Consider the following 14,424-nt stretch of genomic DNA (forward strand, 5'->3'; position numbering starts at 1 on the left):
CCAGCCAAAAATTGGCGGGTCGGGCTCATCATTTCAACCTGCCAAGCATGTCGGCCCGTCACAACCTGCCGGCCCGCATATATATATATATATATATATATATATATATATATATATATATATATATTTTTTAATTTAATTATTTTTATGTTTATTTTATTTTGATGTAGAAGATGATCAAGAAAAAGAGTAGAGACAACTTCTTCCAAGAGAGCTTCTAATATTCTTAAAATAAAAATTTAAAGTTAATTAATTGTATTTGAACTTGTTTTGTGGACTATCAAAAAATTTAGTTTATAAGTAATTTGTAAGTTTATAATTTGGTTTTGATTTTGGTGTAAGTGGACTAATTTCTATTTGATTTTGTTCTAAGTTTGTAATTTGCTTTTGTTGAACATATATTATTTACAATATATATGCATTTTTAATTTCATATGATTATATTTATTTATTTATAGCAAAAAAATTTTATTTGAACATAAAATATTTTTTTTCCTTTTTTTATATTATTTTTTTGTATGCGGGCTGGCCCGCCAACCCGTTAGTCAGTTCTTAGGCGGGGCGGGCCAGCATTCCCAGCCCATTTTACACTGGCGGGCTGGCTCGACCCGACCCATTTTTTGCGGGCTGGACCAAAACGGGTCGGGCTGACCCATTTTTCCATCCCTAACAGAAACAACGTATGTTCTTCATGGCAACATCCAATTCAAAGCATGGGTAAGTGATTTTTTTTATTTGGTATGGTGGATAAGTTTTAAGGCTATTATAGGATATTTGTTGTTAATATGTGTAATAATGCATTAGCTGTTTAAAGGTGTTTATGTTAATATAGTTGTTTGTGTTATAAATTAATGTGAATTTTATATGATGATGTTATTAATAAGTTGAAAGTTGTTATGTTGAGTTGCATTAAATGTTGATTAAGTTGTTTGTGTTATATTATTGCAAGTTATTGATGTAAATGTTATATTGGTTCTTTCCTAAGTTTATTCTTTCTTTCTTTGTAGTTGGAACTATAATGGTCATACTTTATATGAAAGAATGACAGGATAAGTAGGATAATTCAACTAGTGGAGGTCCCACTATTGATGACCCATTTTTTTATGATGTCACTCTGATGTGACATAATGATTGTATAAATGTTTGACTGGCGATTAAGAGCCTTTTTTGTATAATAATGTAGTTTATATATATTTTATGTGCATTGAGTGTATATAGTCCTATAAGAAAATTTATATTTTCAGTATTATACTTACTATCTTGTGCATGTATATATTATATGAATGATTAGGTAATTATTCTATGAGAATTTTAAAGTTGTTGAATTTTCATTACATAGAACTGTACTATATTAAATATAGTGACTTGTTACAAAAAAAATGACTTTTCTATATATTTATAGTCTTCTAAACAACTTTTTTAAAACAAGAAAAATAAGATTTAAGTGATACTTTTGTAATTGTTTATAAATAAAATTAAAAAATACATTTTTTCTAAACTAAACAAGCATTTACATCTTTTATGGTGAAAACCAGAACTAAATATGTTGTAACTTGAAGAGAAATACTTTTTTTATTATTAATCAAGAGAAATACTTTATAAAAATAAAAGTAGATAATAAAAATAAAGACACAAGGATAAATATATATATCTTATGCATTTGTACTATAACAAAAAAAAAATTGAAATATCGTATGCAAGATCACCATGATAGAATCTATCGCAAGGTGTCAAGGACAGTGGTGGACCTTCTCTATGACAGGGGGGAGCCACGACTCCCCCAAACTTTTTCAAATTTTCATATATATATATATATATACATATATATATATATATATATAATATAATAGGATTTAATCAAGTGAGAGGAAATTAATCTAAGAGTTATATTTTAACCCTCTCATCACTCATAATAAATTTCCTCTATATATACTCCTACCTATTTTTTAGTTGAAGTATGTTAGTAATCTACACTAAAATTTTAGGGGAAAAAAATTACTCATTTATTTTGATTTGGTTAATTTGTACAAAGGATATTATAGTAATTTAATTTAATGAAATGAAAATAAAATATTTTTTCTCTCTTATTAACTTTATTCTCTAAGTCGTTTATATTTTTTTATTTGTTCAGAGAGGGGAGACATCATGAGAGATGCGAGAGAAATGAGTTAAAGAAGGAATTTAATAAGAGAAATATAAATAAGTTAGAGAAAAAATATAATAAGAAAGAACGAAAGAATTTAATAGGAGAGAGATAAATAAGTTAGAGAAAAAATTTAATAAGAAAGAGAAGTGGGTTGGAGAAGGAATTTAATAAAAAATAGAAACAACTTAGAGAATGAAGTTAATAAGAAAGAAAAAATATTTTATTTTTATTTAAAATTAAATTAAATTACTATAATATCCTTTATATAAATTAACCAAATCAAAATAAATGAGTGATTTTTGGTCCTAAAATTTTGGTATAGGTTGCTAACATACTCCAACTAAAAAATAAGTAAGAGTATATTAGCATTCGTCATATATATATATATATATATATATATATATATATATATATATATATATATATATATATATATATTAATATTATATTTATATATTATTATATTATTAATTATAATAAAATTAAAAAATTGAGTAAAAAAAGAAAAATTCTATTTTTTTATTTAATAAAAAATTAATTTATAATTTTATATATAAAAATAATAATTTGGCACCTCCAAACTTTTAATCCAAGTTCTGCCACTGGTCAAGGATAAAAGAAAAATTCAAAAAAAAGTTTAAAAATGAGAAAGACAGAACACCTACCGTGCGAGAAGTAATAAAGATACCCACTATCATACATTTATAATATAACTTTTCCACTGTACCCAAAAAAAAAAAAAATACTGCAACTTTACTTTTCAATTCTTGTCACAGGAAAAAGAAAATCAAGCTCCTTTGAGGATAAAGAAGATAAAATATTAATTATACATTATCAAAATGTATTTTACGGTTTGGTATTATTCTATTTGGTTATTTTATAGTTTGGTATTATTCTATTTGATCATTATTTCAAAAACTTAACATAACTCCTAAGAGCTAGAATTAGATTATTAGGAATAAATAAAAGAAAATAAAGAAAAATTTGTCTTTACATAACTATCATTTTATATTGACAAAACTTTATTTTATCATTTGTTAACATTAACACCACCAATATTATGCTTTGTTTGGATGAGCGTTGAAATAAAATAAAATAAAAACACGAAGAAATGAAATATGAATGATAAAAATAGAAGAGAAATCGTATGGAAAATTAAATTATGCTGTTTCGATAGATAGAAATAAGAAAGGAAATGAGAGAATTTTTCTTTACTTATTTGAATGAATAGAAAAGAGTGTAGAAAAAATTATATGAATTATATAAAAAAAATATAAAATATTTAAAAATGTAGTTTTTAATATAACTCTCTTAATTAAAGTTAAATTATTTATCATTTTAAAAATATATATTATGAAATTAAACACAAAAAAATTGAGAAAAGATAGAGATCAATTTCCTCCCATTTTATTCATATTTTAGAGGAAAATAATTTATAGTTAGTCTCACAAAAAAAAAATCTATTTCTTACTTCAGATGAATAGGAAAAATGTAATATTTCTATCTTATTTTTCTTCTGCTTATTATAATGCACTGTCGTTGTCTTCTAACAAAGAAGGGGTTTGTAATAGGGGTGGGCAACAGCCGGGTTCGATCGGGTTCGGGTGAAAAATGTTCAACTCGTTGTAAATTGACTTTAGAAAAATGTGACCCATATCCGAATGACTGAGCTTTCGGTTTGAGGCGGTTCAGGTTGCGACGGATTCGGATTTGGGCGGGTGGGTACAATCAAGTTTGAGATTTTTTGTGGACCAAGTTATTTTAACGAAGGTGAAGCTTAAAATGGTAAAAAAATATTTTTAAAACAGTGTACAAAAATAGAATGAAGGTAACAATAGATGATATAAGTAGATTCGTAAATGAAACATTTACAAACTAAAGAAGCAAAAATAAAAGATAACAAAATTCATAGTTGTTACATGCAAAAGAAATCTAAAGTTAGATTACAAAATCTATAAGAAACCACTGTCGCACAAGTTGTACTCAAAATGGAGATAGGAAGATGGAAAAGAAAGAAACAAAAAAAAAAATCTAAAAGTAGACTAGTGTGTTGAGAAATTGAATGAGGAAGGAGAAGACAAAAGAAATATCTAGATTATGAGAAAAAGAAAAAAAAAAGTTACAAATTGATGGCTATATTATACTTGAAATAAAGACTTTTTGAGTTTGGACCATTGTTGTTTAGTTATACAAAAGTAATAAAAATATAAACTTATCTCATTTTCAGTTGGGTTCGGTTTTTAGCGGGTTTAAAAATTTAAAACCGAACCCACCCAATATAACCCGTATAAAATCAAAATTTTAACCCGATTTACCCGTAAAACCTACCCGAACCCACCCAAAAATAATATTTTTTATTAGATTTTTCGGGTTCGGTTCGGGTCTCGATTTTATGCTCGCCCCTAGTTTGTAACATCATGGACACTGTGTATATGGATGGGCCTTGTTTATATAATTGCTCATATCTCAACGACCCAATCGTCGGTCCAAACGGGTTGTTATTTAGGAACTATCAAAATTGGTGACTAATTCGTCCCAAAAAAAATCTGGAACTTTTTTTAATATATTCTTCTTTTGGCTGAAAAAGAATGTACACTTATGTTTCTATATTCTTCATATCACTGTAAAAATATATCTCAACAAAATACTATTTATACAAGTAATTACTTGTTAGAATTATCATATCGATATCACAAAAAACCATGCAATCATTAGTTTTTTTATATAAAAATATTAAAATTTTAATATTTTGCCTTAATTATATTATAGACTAATTTCCTTAAAAAAAATATTATAGACTAATTCAATCTCTTCTTTGCATTCCCTCTAAAATCAAGATATTTATGGATAGGATGCGTTCATTCAAAAATCATATTAGAATGTCAATATTAAAATTCAGGTTCATTATCAAATTTATCATAAATCAGTAAATCACTACCAGTTTAACAAGGCTGTTTCACCTAAACCAAGAATTTCTCTTAGTTAGATATTTGAATACTAGTAATCCAAAGCAATATATATTAAAATTTTAGGTCAAACAAAAAGAGATAAGGTGAATTAATGGAAAAAAGAAGGGTATAGCAATAGAGGCCAAATTTTTCCTAGTTGGAAGAGGCACTACATAGATGTCCCCTGCCCAACATGTTCAACATCAATCTCTGTCCAACTTGCGCTAGGAAAATGAGAGGGCCTAATATTTAGTTACCAAACAACGTTGTATAAGAACAAACAAGTATTTGTGGTTTCAAACTCGGCAAGTAAAAGAAATTAAGAACAAACAATATCAGCCAAACCAATGGTACCAATAGGACAAGACTCAAGAGGAATGCCCTAACGCGTAACCAAGTCACAACAGATAGCTCGATAGGTTGACATAAAAGTTAAACATAGTATAATTACACATTATAAAAATAATTTTTTAATAAAAAAAATTCGTGTTTAATTCTGTACTGTCTCGGTTACAATCCGACTTTACCATCTATTCGGCCAAGGCAGGGTATCTCGGTGCGCACTTATCTCAGCCTCTTTGCCTCATGGGCTCGAGGCTGGAGGGCAACTGTACTGTCTCGGGTGATATCCGAGATGACCTACAACCCGATCATACCTTGTAACACCTCGAGGTCGGTGATGACTCGATAGAGCGTTTGAGGTGAGTCCCTTCGGTCGGAATCCGACTAGGCAATTTGAGTCCAGTTTAGAATCCTCTCACCTGTAAGGACTGAGGAGACCACTCGGCATTAACCCGACTGGGTCCTCGGTATGAACCTAGTCGGTCAGAACCCGACTACACTTGTTCCTTTCAACCCCGCACCATCAAGATAAGAGCGGTTAGGAAAATCCCTTCATTCTCGGGGCCCAAAAGGCCCATGAACGACGTGCCATAAAACCCAAAACCCTAGAGTTGAGAGGACAGATTACACGTTTGAATGCTCTGGCTTCGCGGCTTGACCTAGGAAAAACCCTAGCGCACCCCGTGACCGGAACATTTTGGCGCCCACCGTGGGGCTACGGTAAAACTGCTCCTACGCCCCGAATCACAGAGAAGAACCAACGGACTACCATGGTGAGAGGCGGCAACCACAACAATGCACAACCTCCTACAATGGAGGAGATGATGGCCATGATCAACGGCTTAAGGGAAGAGAACGCGCGCTCCAGGGAGAGAGAGGAGGCTATTCAACGTGAGAATGAGGAGCTCAGGAGACGAGCGGATGGGATGGAGGCCAGGTTGGAAGCTAGTGTCAGGACGGTAGAGGAGGATGTCATGATGGAAGTCCCTAGGGATTTTCGACCTTTTTCGGAAGCCATAGAGGCCGAGATCATTCCCAGGGATCTTCGCACACCCCAAGTGGAGCCCTTCGACGGGACCCAGGACCCCGATCAGCATTTGATGGACTTCCGAGCTCAAATGCTGATCTGTGGAGGAAGCATGGAAGCGCGGTGCAAGTTATTCATGGGCACGCTCAAGAAGGCAGCGCTGGACTGGTTCAGCGGACTCCCGGACAGGTCAATCACCGACTTTGACGTGTTTAGTCGGCTCTTCATGGCGCAATTCGCCGCTAACAAGAAGAAGCCACCGATCACGTCGGACTTGTTCGACCTAAGGCAGCAACGCGAGGAGTCACTGAAGGATTTCCTGCGAAGGTTCAACGAGACCGCGCTGAGGGTGGCATCTTTGGACGAGAAGATGGCGGTCATTGCATTTCAGAAAGGTTTGAGATCGAGAGCTTTCGACATCGCGCTCGAAAGAGCGAACTGTCAAACGATGTCGGAGGTGAGGGCTTTCGCTCTGAGCCACATCAAAACGGAGGAGAATCAGATCATTAAAAGGGCGGCCGAGAACCGAGAAGCAGGGAGCAGCAATAAGGAGGGAAACAAGCATCTTCGACCGCGCTCAGACTGGAGTAAACGACATGACCAATACAGCAGGAAGGAAAGTAATTACAGGCAGACCGAACAGGGTAGTCGGGCAAGGGGCGAATGGAGGCGCAACAATGAGGAAGAAAAGTTCACTCCACTTACTGTTCCTAGGCGACAAATACTTCACGATGTCAACAATGCATCGTTTTTTGAGTTTCCAGAGGCGACGGAGCGTCAGCTGGGGCCCTCGAAAACCGATTGGTGTGAGTTCCATAGGGCTCACGGACATTCCACAGAAAACTGCTTCGTCTTAGGAAGACAGATCGAACGCCTGATCAAGGAGGGACGACTGAGGGAGTTTGTGGCGAGAAAACAAGAAGGAGGGTCATCCGACAGGCGGTCTAAACGCACACATGACGACGCAAGGAGGGATAGACGTAGAGAGAGATCTCCTCCCAGAGATTCCACTGCAAAGGTCTCGGAAGCTCATCAGCAGCCCATTCATGGGGATTTCAACACCATAGCAGGAGGTTTTGCCGGGGGGGTCTACTTCTGCTGCCCGAAAGAGGTACACTCGGTCGGTACTGACAGTTTCGGAATTCAGGCGACCGTCTCAGCCTGAGATTTCATTCTCGGATTCGGATTACGAAGGAGTAGCGCCTCATGAAGATGACCCCATCGTCGTGTCGGCGATCGTCATGGGGTACAATGTGAAGCGCGTGTTGATTGACCAGGGAAGTTCCGCGGATATTTTATTCTGGGAAACTTTTGAGGGAATGAAAATTCCTAACGATCGACTAATTCCTTATGCAGGGACTCTAGTGGGTTTTGCAGGGGACCAAGTCATCGCAAGGGGATACGCCGATTTGGAGACGACCTTCGGCCAAGGAGCTCAGATGAAGACGGTGGTTGTTCGGTACTTGGTTGTCGACGCTCAGTCGTCGTATAGTATACTGATCGGCAGGCCGACTTTGAACAAGCTGGGAGCGGTCGTGTCTACCCCCCATCTGAAGCTAAAGTACCCGTTGCCAAATGGTACTGTGGGGGTCCTCAGGGTGGACCAGGAGGTCGCTCGAAAATGCTATGGGGATAGTTTGAAGACACGAAGACGACTGTACACTAAGCAGGCGCAGAGGGGGGTCCATTCCGTCGAGCTAGATCCCAGAATGGGTCAGTTTGACCACCGACCCGCCCCAGCAGAAGACGTCAAGGAAGTGGAGGTAATGGAAGGGAGAAACGTAAAGATAGGCACCTCTTTGACTCCAGAAGATGAGGAGAAATTAGTGAGGGTCTTGAAGGATAATGTCTTGGCATTCGCATGGCATTCCAGCGACATGCCTGGAATTGATCCAAACTTTTTGTGTCACAAGTTGGCCATAGACCCTAGTGCAAAGGCAGTAATTCAGAAGAGAAGGAAAGTCGGTGAGGAGAAGCGAAGGGCTATCGCGGAAGAGACGCAGAAACTACTGATGGCAGGACACATTCGGGAAATCCAATACCCGACCTGGTTGGCAAACGTAGTCATGGTGCGCAAGAGCAGTGGGAAATGGCGAATGTGTACGGACTTCACCGACCTTAATAAGGCCTGCCCAAAAGACTCGTACCCGCTGCCGAACATAGACTGCCTGGTGGATGGTGCGTCGGGATACGAGTTACTAAGCTTCATGGATGCATACTCGGGGTACAATCAGATCCGAATGCATCCCGCAGATGAGGACAAGACCGCCTTCATGGCGGATCAGGCCAATTTCTGCTACAGAGTCATGCCGTTCGGTCTGAAGAACGCAGGGGCGACTTATCAGCGACTGATGGACAAAATCCTTGTGAATCAGCTCGGTCGGAATGTGGAAGCTTATGTAGACGACATGGTGGTGAAGTCGGAAAGCGTCAGTCAGCACTTTGGCGACTTGCAGGAATTGTTCGATACCATCGGCAAGTTCCAGCTGAAACTGAACCCGGAGAAGTGCTCTTTCGGCGTCCAGGCGGGAAAGTTCCTCGGGTTCCTGTTAACTCACCGCGGCATTGAAGCGAACCCGGACAAGTGCTCGGCGATCATCGACATGAGAAGCCCTTCTACAGTAAAGGAGGTACAACAATTAACGGGGAGGATGGCCTCTCTCTCCCGATTTATATCAAGAGCGGCTGACAAAGCCCTGCCTCTTTTTCAATGTCTGAGGAAGAATGACCGGTTCGTTTGGACAACCGAGTGTGAAGAAGCCTTCTCCGAGCTCAAGAAGTCGTTAGCATCCCCGCCGATCTTAACAAAACCACGACTAGACATGCCCTTGTTGGTATACATCTCGGCGTCCGACCGTGCTGTCAGTTCAGTTCTGGTTCAAGAGCGTGAAGCTTCCCAAGTTCCTATTTACTTTGTAAGCAGGGTTTTGCAGGGAGCAGAGACAAGATATCAGAGAATCGAAAAACTAGCCCTCGCTATACTGGTCACTGCGAGGAAATTGAGGCATTACTTCCAGAGTTACGAGGTGATAATTCGTACTGATCATCCGATTCGACAAGTCTTGCAAAAACCCGACCTGGCCGGTAGAATGATGAAATGGTCAGTCGAGCTCTCTGAATTCTCCATCAAGTATGAGCCGAGAGGAGCAATCAAAGCCCAGGTATTGGCCGACTTCCTGATGGAGTTGACCCCTCCAGCCAAGGAAGACACGGTCGGTGAAACCCAATGGATTTTATCAGTTGACGGTGCGTCAAATATAGGAGGAAGCGGAGCTGGAATCGTCTTGGAGGGCCCGGGTGGAATCCTACTAGAACAGTCACTACGGTTTGAGTTCAGGGCAAGCAACAACCAAGCCGAGTACGAGGCGTTATTGGCAGGAATGAGTTTAGCCAAGGAGATGGGTGCGACGAGTTTGTCAGCCAGAAGTGATTCCCAATTGATCACCGGACAAGTGGCGGGAACCTTCCAAGCCAAGGATCCTCAACTGGCCAAGTACTTGGAGAGGGTAAAACTCTTATCGGAAAGTTTCCGAGCATTCACACTTAGCCACGTGCCGCGAGAGCAAAATTTGAGAGCAGACCTCCTATCCAAGTTAGCTAGCACGAAGAAGCCGGGAGCCACTCGATCGGTCATCCAAGAAACTTTAGCTCAGCCGAGCATAAATGAGCCACAGGGGAGTGTTCTTTTCATCCAGGAGGAACTCAACTCGTGGATGGCACCTTACATTGCGTACCTGACTCGGGGGGAATTGCCAGAAGATAAAAGGCAAGCATCGCTGATACAAAGAGAGTCGGCCAGGTTTGTGGTTATTAGTGAGAGACTTTACCGAAGAGGTTACAGCTCTCCCCTCCTAAGGTGTCTCACCATGCCACAAGCAAAGAGAGTGATGGATGAGATTCACAGTGGAATGTGCGGAAGCCATATCGGAGGCCGAGCTCTAGTGTATAAAGTCGCCCGAGCAGGATACTTCTGGCCATCCCTAAAAAACGACTGCGTCAACTGGGTCCAGAAGTGCGACGGATGCCAAAGACACGCCCCTTTGCTCCATTCCCCAGCTGAACGACTGCATTCAATTCTGTCCCCATGGCCCTTCCACAAGTGGGGGATTGATATCCTCGGGCCATTTCCGATTGCAATAAGGCAACTGAAATTCTTGATAGTGGCGGTCGACTACTTCAGTAAATGGATCGAGGCGGAACCAGTGGCGACCATCTCGGCAGAAAAAGTAAGAGCTTTCCTCTGGAAGAATGTGGTGTGTAGGTACGGAGTCCCTCAAATGCTTGTTTCCGATAATGGAACCCAGTTTGCAAGCACAAGGGTTCGTGATTTCTGCAAAGAGGTCGGTATCCGAATGGCGTTCACGTCGGTCGAACATCCACAATCCAATGGCCAGGCAGAGTCGGCCAATAAGGTAATCCTCTCGGGTCTGAAGAAACGTGTACAAGAGTCAGGCGCGTCATGGGTTGAGGAACTTCCCCGAGTACTATGGTCGTACCACACCACAGTCCACTCGACGACTCAAGATACTCCTTTCAATCTGGTATACGGAACCGACGCCATGATCCCAATTGAGATTGTAGAACCATCAGTCCGCACTACGGCTTTTTCGGCGGAGGAGTCTGACCAGGGCAGGCGAGTTGATTTGGATTTAATCCAAGAGGTTAGAGAAAAAGCAAGAATAAACCAAATAGCGGCCCAGAGAAGAGCAGCCTTCAAGTACAACACAAAGGTGAATCCGAGAGACTTCATCGTAGGCGACCTAGTGTTGAGGCGTGCCCAGCCAATGCAAATGAAGAACAAGCTGTCAGCAAAGTGGGTGGGTCCTTACAAAGTGGACGATGTGGTCGGCAAAGGCGCGTATAGGCTGAGGACCTTGGACGGAGGAATGATACCGAGAACATGGAACGCGGCGAGTTTGCGTTTTTATTATAGCTGATCTTTTGTATTAGGTGCACTCTTTTCCTAACTCAGTATTTTGTCCCCGTAAAAATTTGAGGGGTTTTTTGCTGAGAAGGTTTTTAACGAGGCATCACTCTTTCAATTTCAATAATACATGTCATGTCATTTTTTCGCTATTAATGGCTCCTTAACCTTTGTTATTTTGAAGAAGCAAAGACTCGTCACTGATCGGTAAAAATCCGACTGGCGCGAGTATAAAAAAGCAATTACTCGTCACTGATCGGTAAAAATCCGACTGGCGCGAGTATAAAAAAGCAAAGACTCGTCACTGATCGGTAAAAATCCGACTGGCGCGAGTATAAAAAAGCAAAGACTCGTCACTGATCGGTAAAAATCCGACTGGCGCGAGTATAAAAAAGCAAAGACTCGTCACTGATCGGTAAAAATCCGACTGGCGCGAGTATAAAAAAGCAATTACTCGTCACTGATCGGTAAAAATCCGACTGGCGCGAGTATAAAAAAGCAAAGACTCGTCACTAATCGGTAAAAATCCGACTGGCGCGAGTATAAAAAAGCAAAGACTCGTCACTGATCGGTAAAAATCCGACTAGCGCGAGTATAAAAAAGCGCCAGACTCGTCACTGATCGGTAAAAATCCGACTGGCGCGAGTATAAAAAAGCAAAGACTCGTCACTGATCGGTAAAAATCCGACTGGCGCGAGTATAAAAAAGCAAAGACTCGTCACTGATCGGTAAAAATCCGACAGGCGCGAGCGCTGGTGCGACTAGACGACGGCGCGGTTACCTATGCCTCATTTTACCTTTTAAAATTTCCTAGTTCGTCAGCTCACTTCGGAATTTGGTCGATTTCTTCACCAATAACTTTCAAGTTGTCTCCTTCGGTCGGCAATTAGACGACTCTTCCACCCATTTTGTTTTAACAGAAAGTACTCATATTATTTCAATCGGCAAAAAGGCGACATATTGGTCGTGATTTATGTTTTAAAATTAGAAAATTTTTTATTCATTTTAGGTCGGCAGCAAGGCGACATATTGGTCATCATTTATGTTTTTAACTTAGAAAAATTTGCAATCATTTTAGGTCGGCAGGAAGGCGACATATTGGTCGTGATTTATGTTTTAAACTTAGAAAATTTTGCAATTCATTTTAGGTCGGCAGCAAGGCGACATATTGGTCATCATTTACGTTTTTAACTTAGAAAAATTTGCAATCATTTTAGGTCGGCAAAAAGGCGACATATTGGTCGTGATTTATGTTTTAAAATTAGAAAATTTTTTATTCATTTTAGGTCGGCAGCAAGGCGACATATTGGTCATCATTTATGTTTTTCACTTAGAAAAATTTGCAATCATTTTAGGTCGGCAGGAAGGCGACATATTGGTCGTGATTTATGTTTTAAACTTAGAAAATTTTTTATTTATTTTAGGTCGGCAGCAAGGCGGCATATTGGTCATCATTTATGTTTTTAACTTAGAAAAATTTGCAATTCCATTTGTTGAACCTGAAAGCTAAGTATGCTGGGAAAATATTCAGTTAACTTAGGAAGTTTTTTGTGCGTTTTGGAGTTCGAGATTCAACGAAGTATATAGGGGAGGTACTCATTCGCATTGCAAATTTCTGAACCTAGAAAGCTTTTTCTTATAACAAAAACATGAGCATGAGATGAACAATAAGGACCAAAAAGACAATACTCCATAAATGTTCTACAGTAGAGACAGCAACCGATAGAAAAACAACAAGTCCAAAAGCCTTGAGGAGTGACGATTAATCATCCTCAGGGGGGTCCACAAGCTCCCCATTTACAATCTCCTTGAAATAGCCAAGCCCTCCGAGATCGATATCAGCATGGAGAAATTTCACTTGAGTGGTGGCAGCGTCAAAACCTTCAACAAACTTGTTCAGCGAGTCCATCTTGGCGGCCTGGAGATCAACCTGCAGCTTCTCGGTTTCCGACTTCGCGACGGCCAATCCGTTCTCAAAGACTTGGGCCGCGTCAGCATTCTTATCCCGCGCGAGTCGAAGCTCTTCCAACTCCTTTTCAAGGGCCGATTTCTCAGAAGCCCAAGTCTTCCTTTCATCATCAAAACCACGCCGGTTCACGAGTAGCTTGTCCCGCTCCGAGGTTACCCAGGCGAGATCTGCCTTACCTTTCTTCACGGTCTCTTCAAGGGAACTGATCTTCTTCCCCTGCAGTTTGATTTCTCGTACCATCCCACGAACTTTGTCCTCATTGATGAGCGACAACGCGGACAGGCGGTTAACCAACGATTCGACCCCCTTTGCAATCGAAAAAGGGCTCATTTTTTCCAAGTCATCTTTGTCGCCCTCAAGCAAATCAGTGTGGCGAATATGTGAAGCGTGGTTGAATTTCTCGTCCCAGAAAGACGGAGCTTTGCCCAAGTCGGGGCCGTGATCTACGGGCTCCCAATTTTCCCCGATACACATACTCAGCGTCCGCTCAGCTGACTGAACCTCGACGTCTTTCTCCAGCTCCTCCCCCCCGATCTCGGTCTCGAGATTCACGAGGGTGATGGGATTCTCGGTCTCCCGGCGACGCTTAAGGGGACTCTCGGCGACGCTATCCTTCTTGGGAGGAACTCCCGCACCACTTGTCGCCACCTCGACGGCTTTAGAAGCTTCTTGCTGCTTCCATAATTTCCTCATCTCGCGATTGCTCAAGCTCGCCATTTTCTCTGCGTAAGAGATGAACACACGTTACTATTAAAAGAGGATGTAGAAATAAAATGAAAGAAATGACAGGGGTATCGGCGAGGAACCGACTACCTATATAGATTTTCAATTCACTGGGTCTATTTTCTAAGTCTAGAAGTCTAGTGGTGTTGAAAATCGTTTTGAGCTCCTCAAGTTTTCTAACATCCTTTCGGTCCCCCTCGGCAACTTGCTCCAATGACAAACCACCATAGGATACCGTTCGCCGGTTCCAATACAAAGGGTACCCGTCAAGCAGACTCTCATTACCAGGAGTACAACGAAGGCGAAAATACGATTTCTTAAAATCTTTGTAGGACGACTGGAACA

This window comes from Cajanus cajan, chromosome 9 (genome assembly GCF_000230855.2).
Source record: "Cajanus cajan strain Asha chromosome 9, NIPB_CcT2T_4, whole genome shotgun sequence".
NCBI classification, from domain to species: domain Eukaryota; kingdom Viridiplantae; phylum Streptophyta; class Magnoliopsida; order Fabales; family Fabaceae; genus Cajanus; species Cajanus cajan.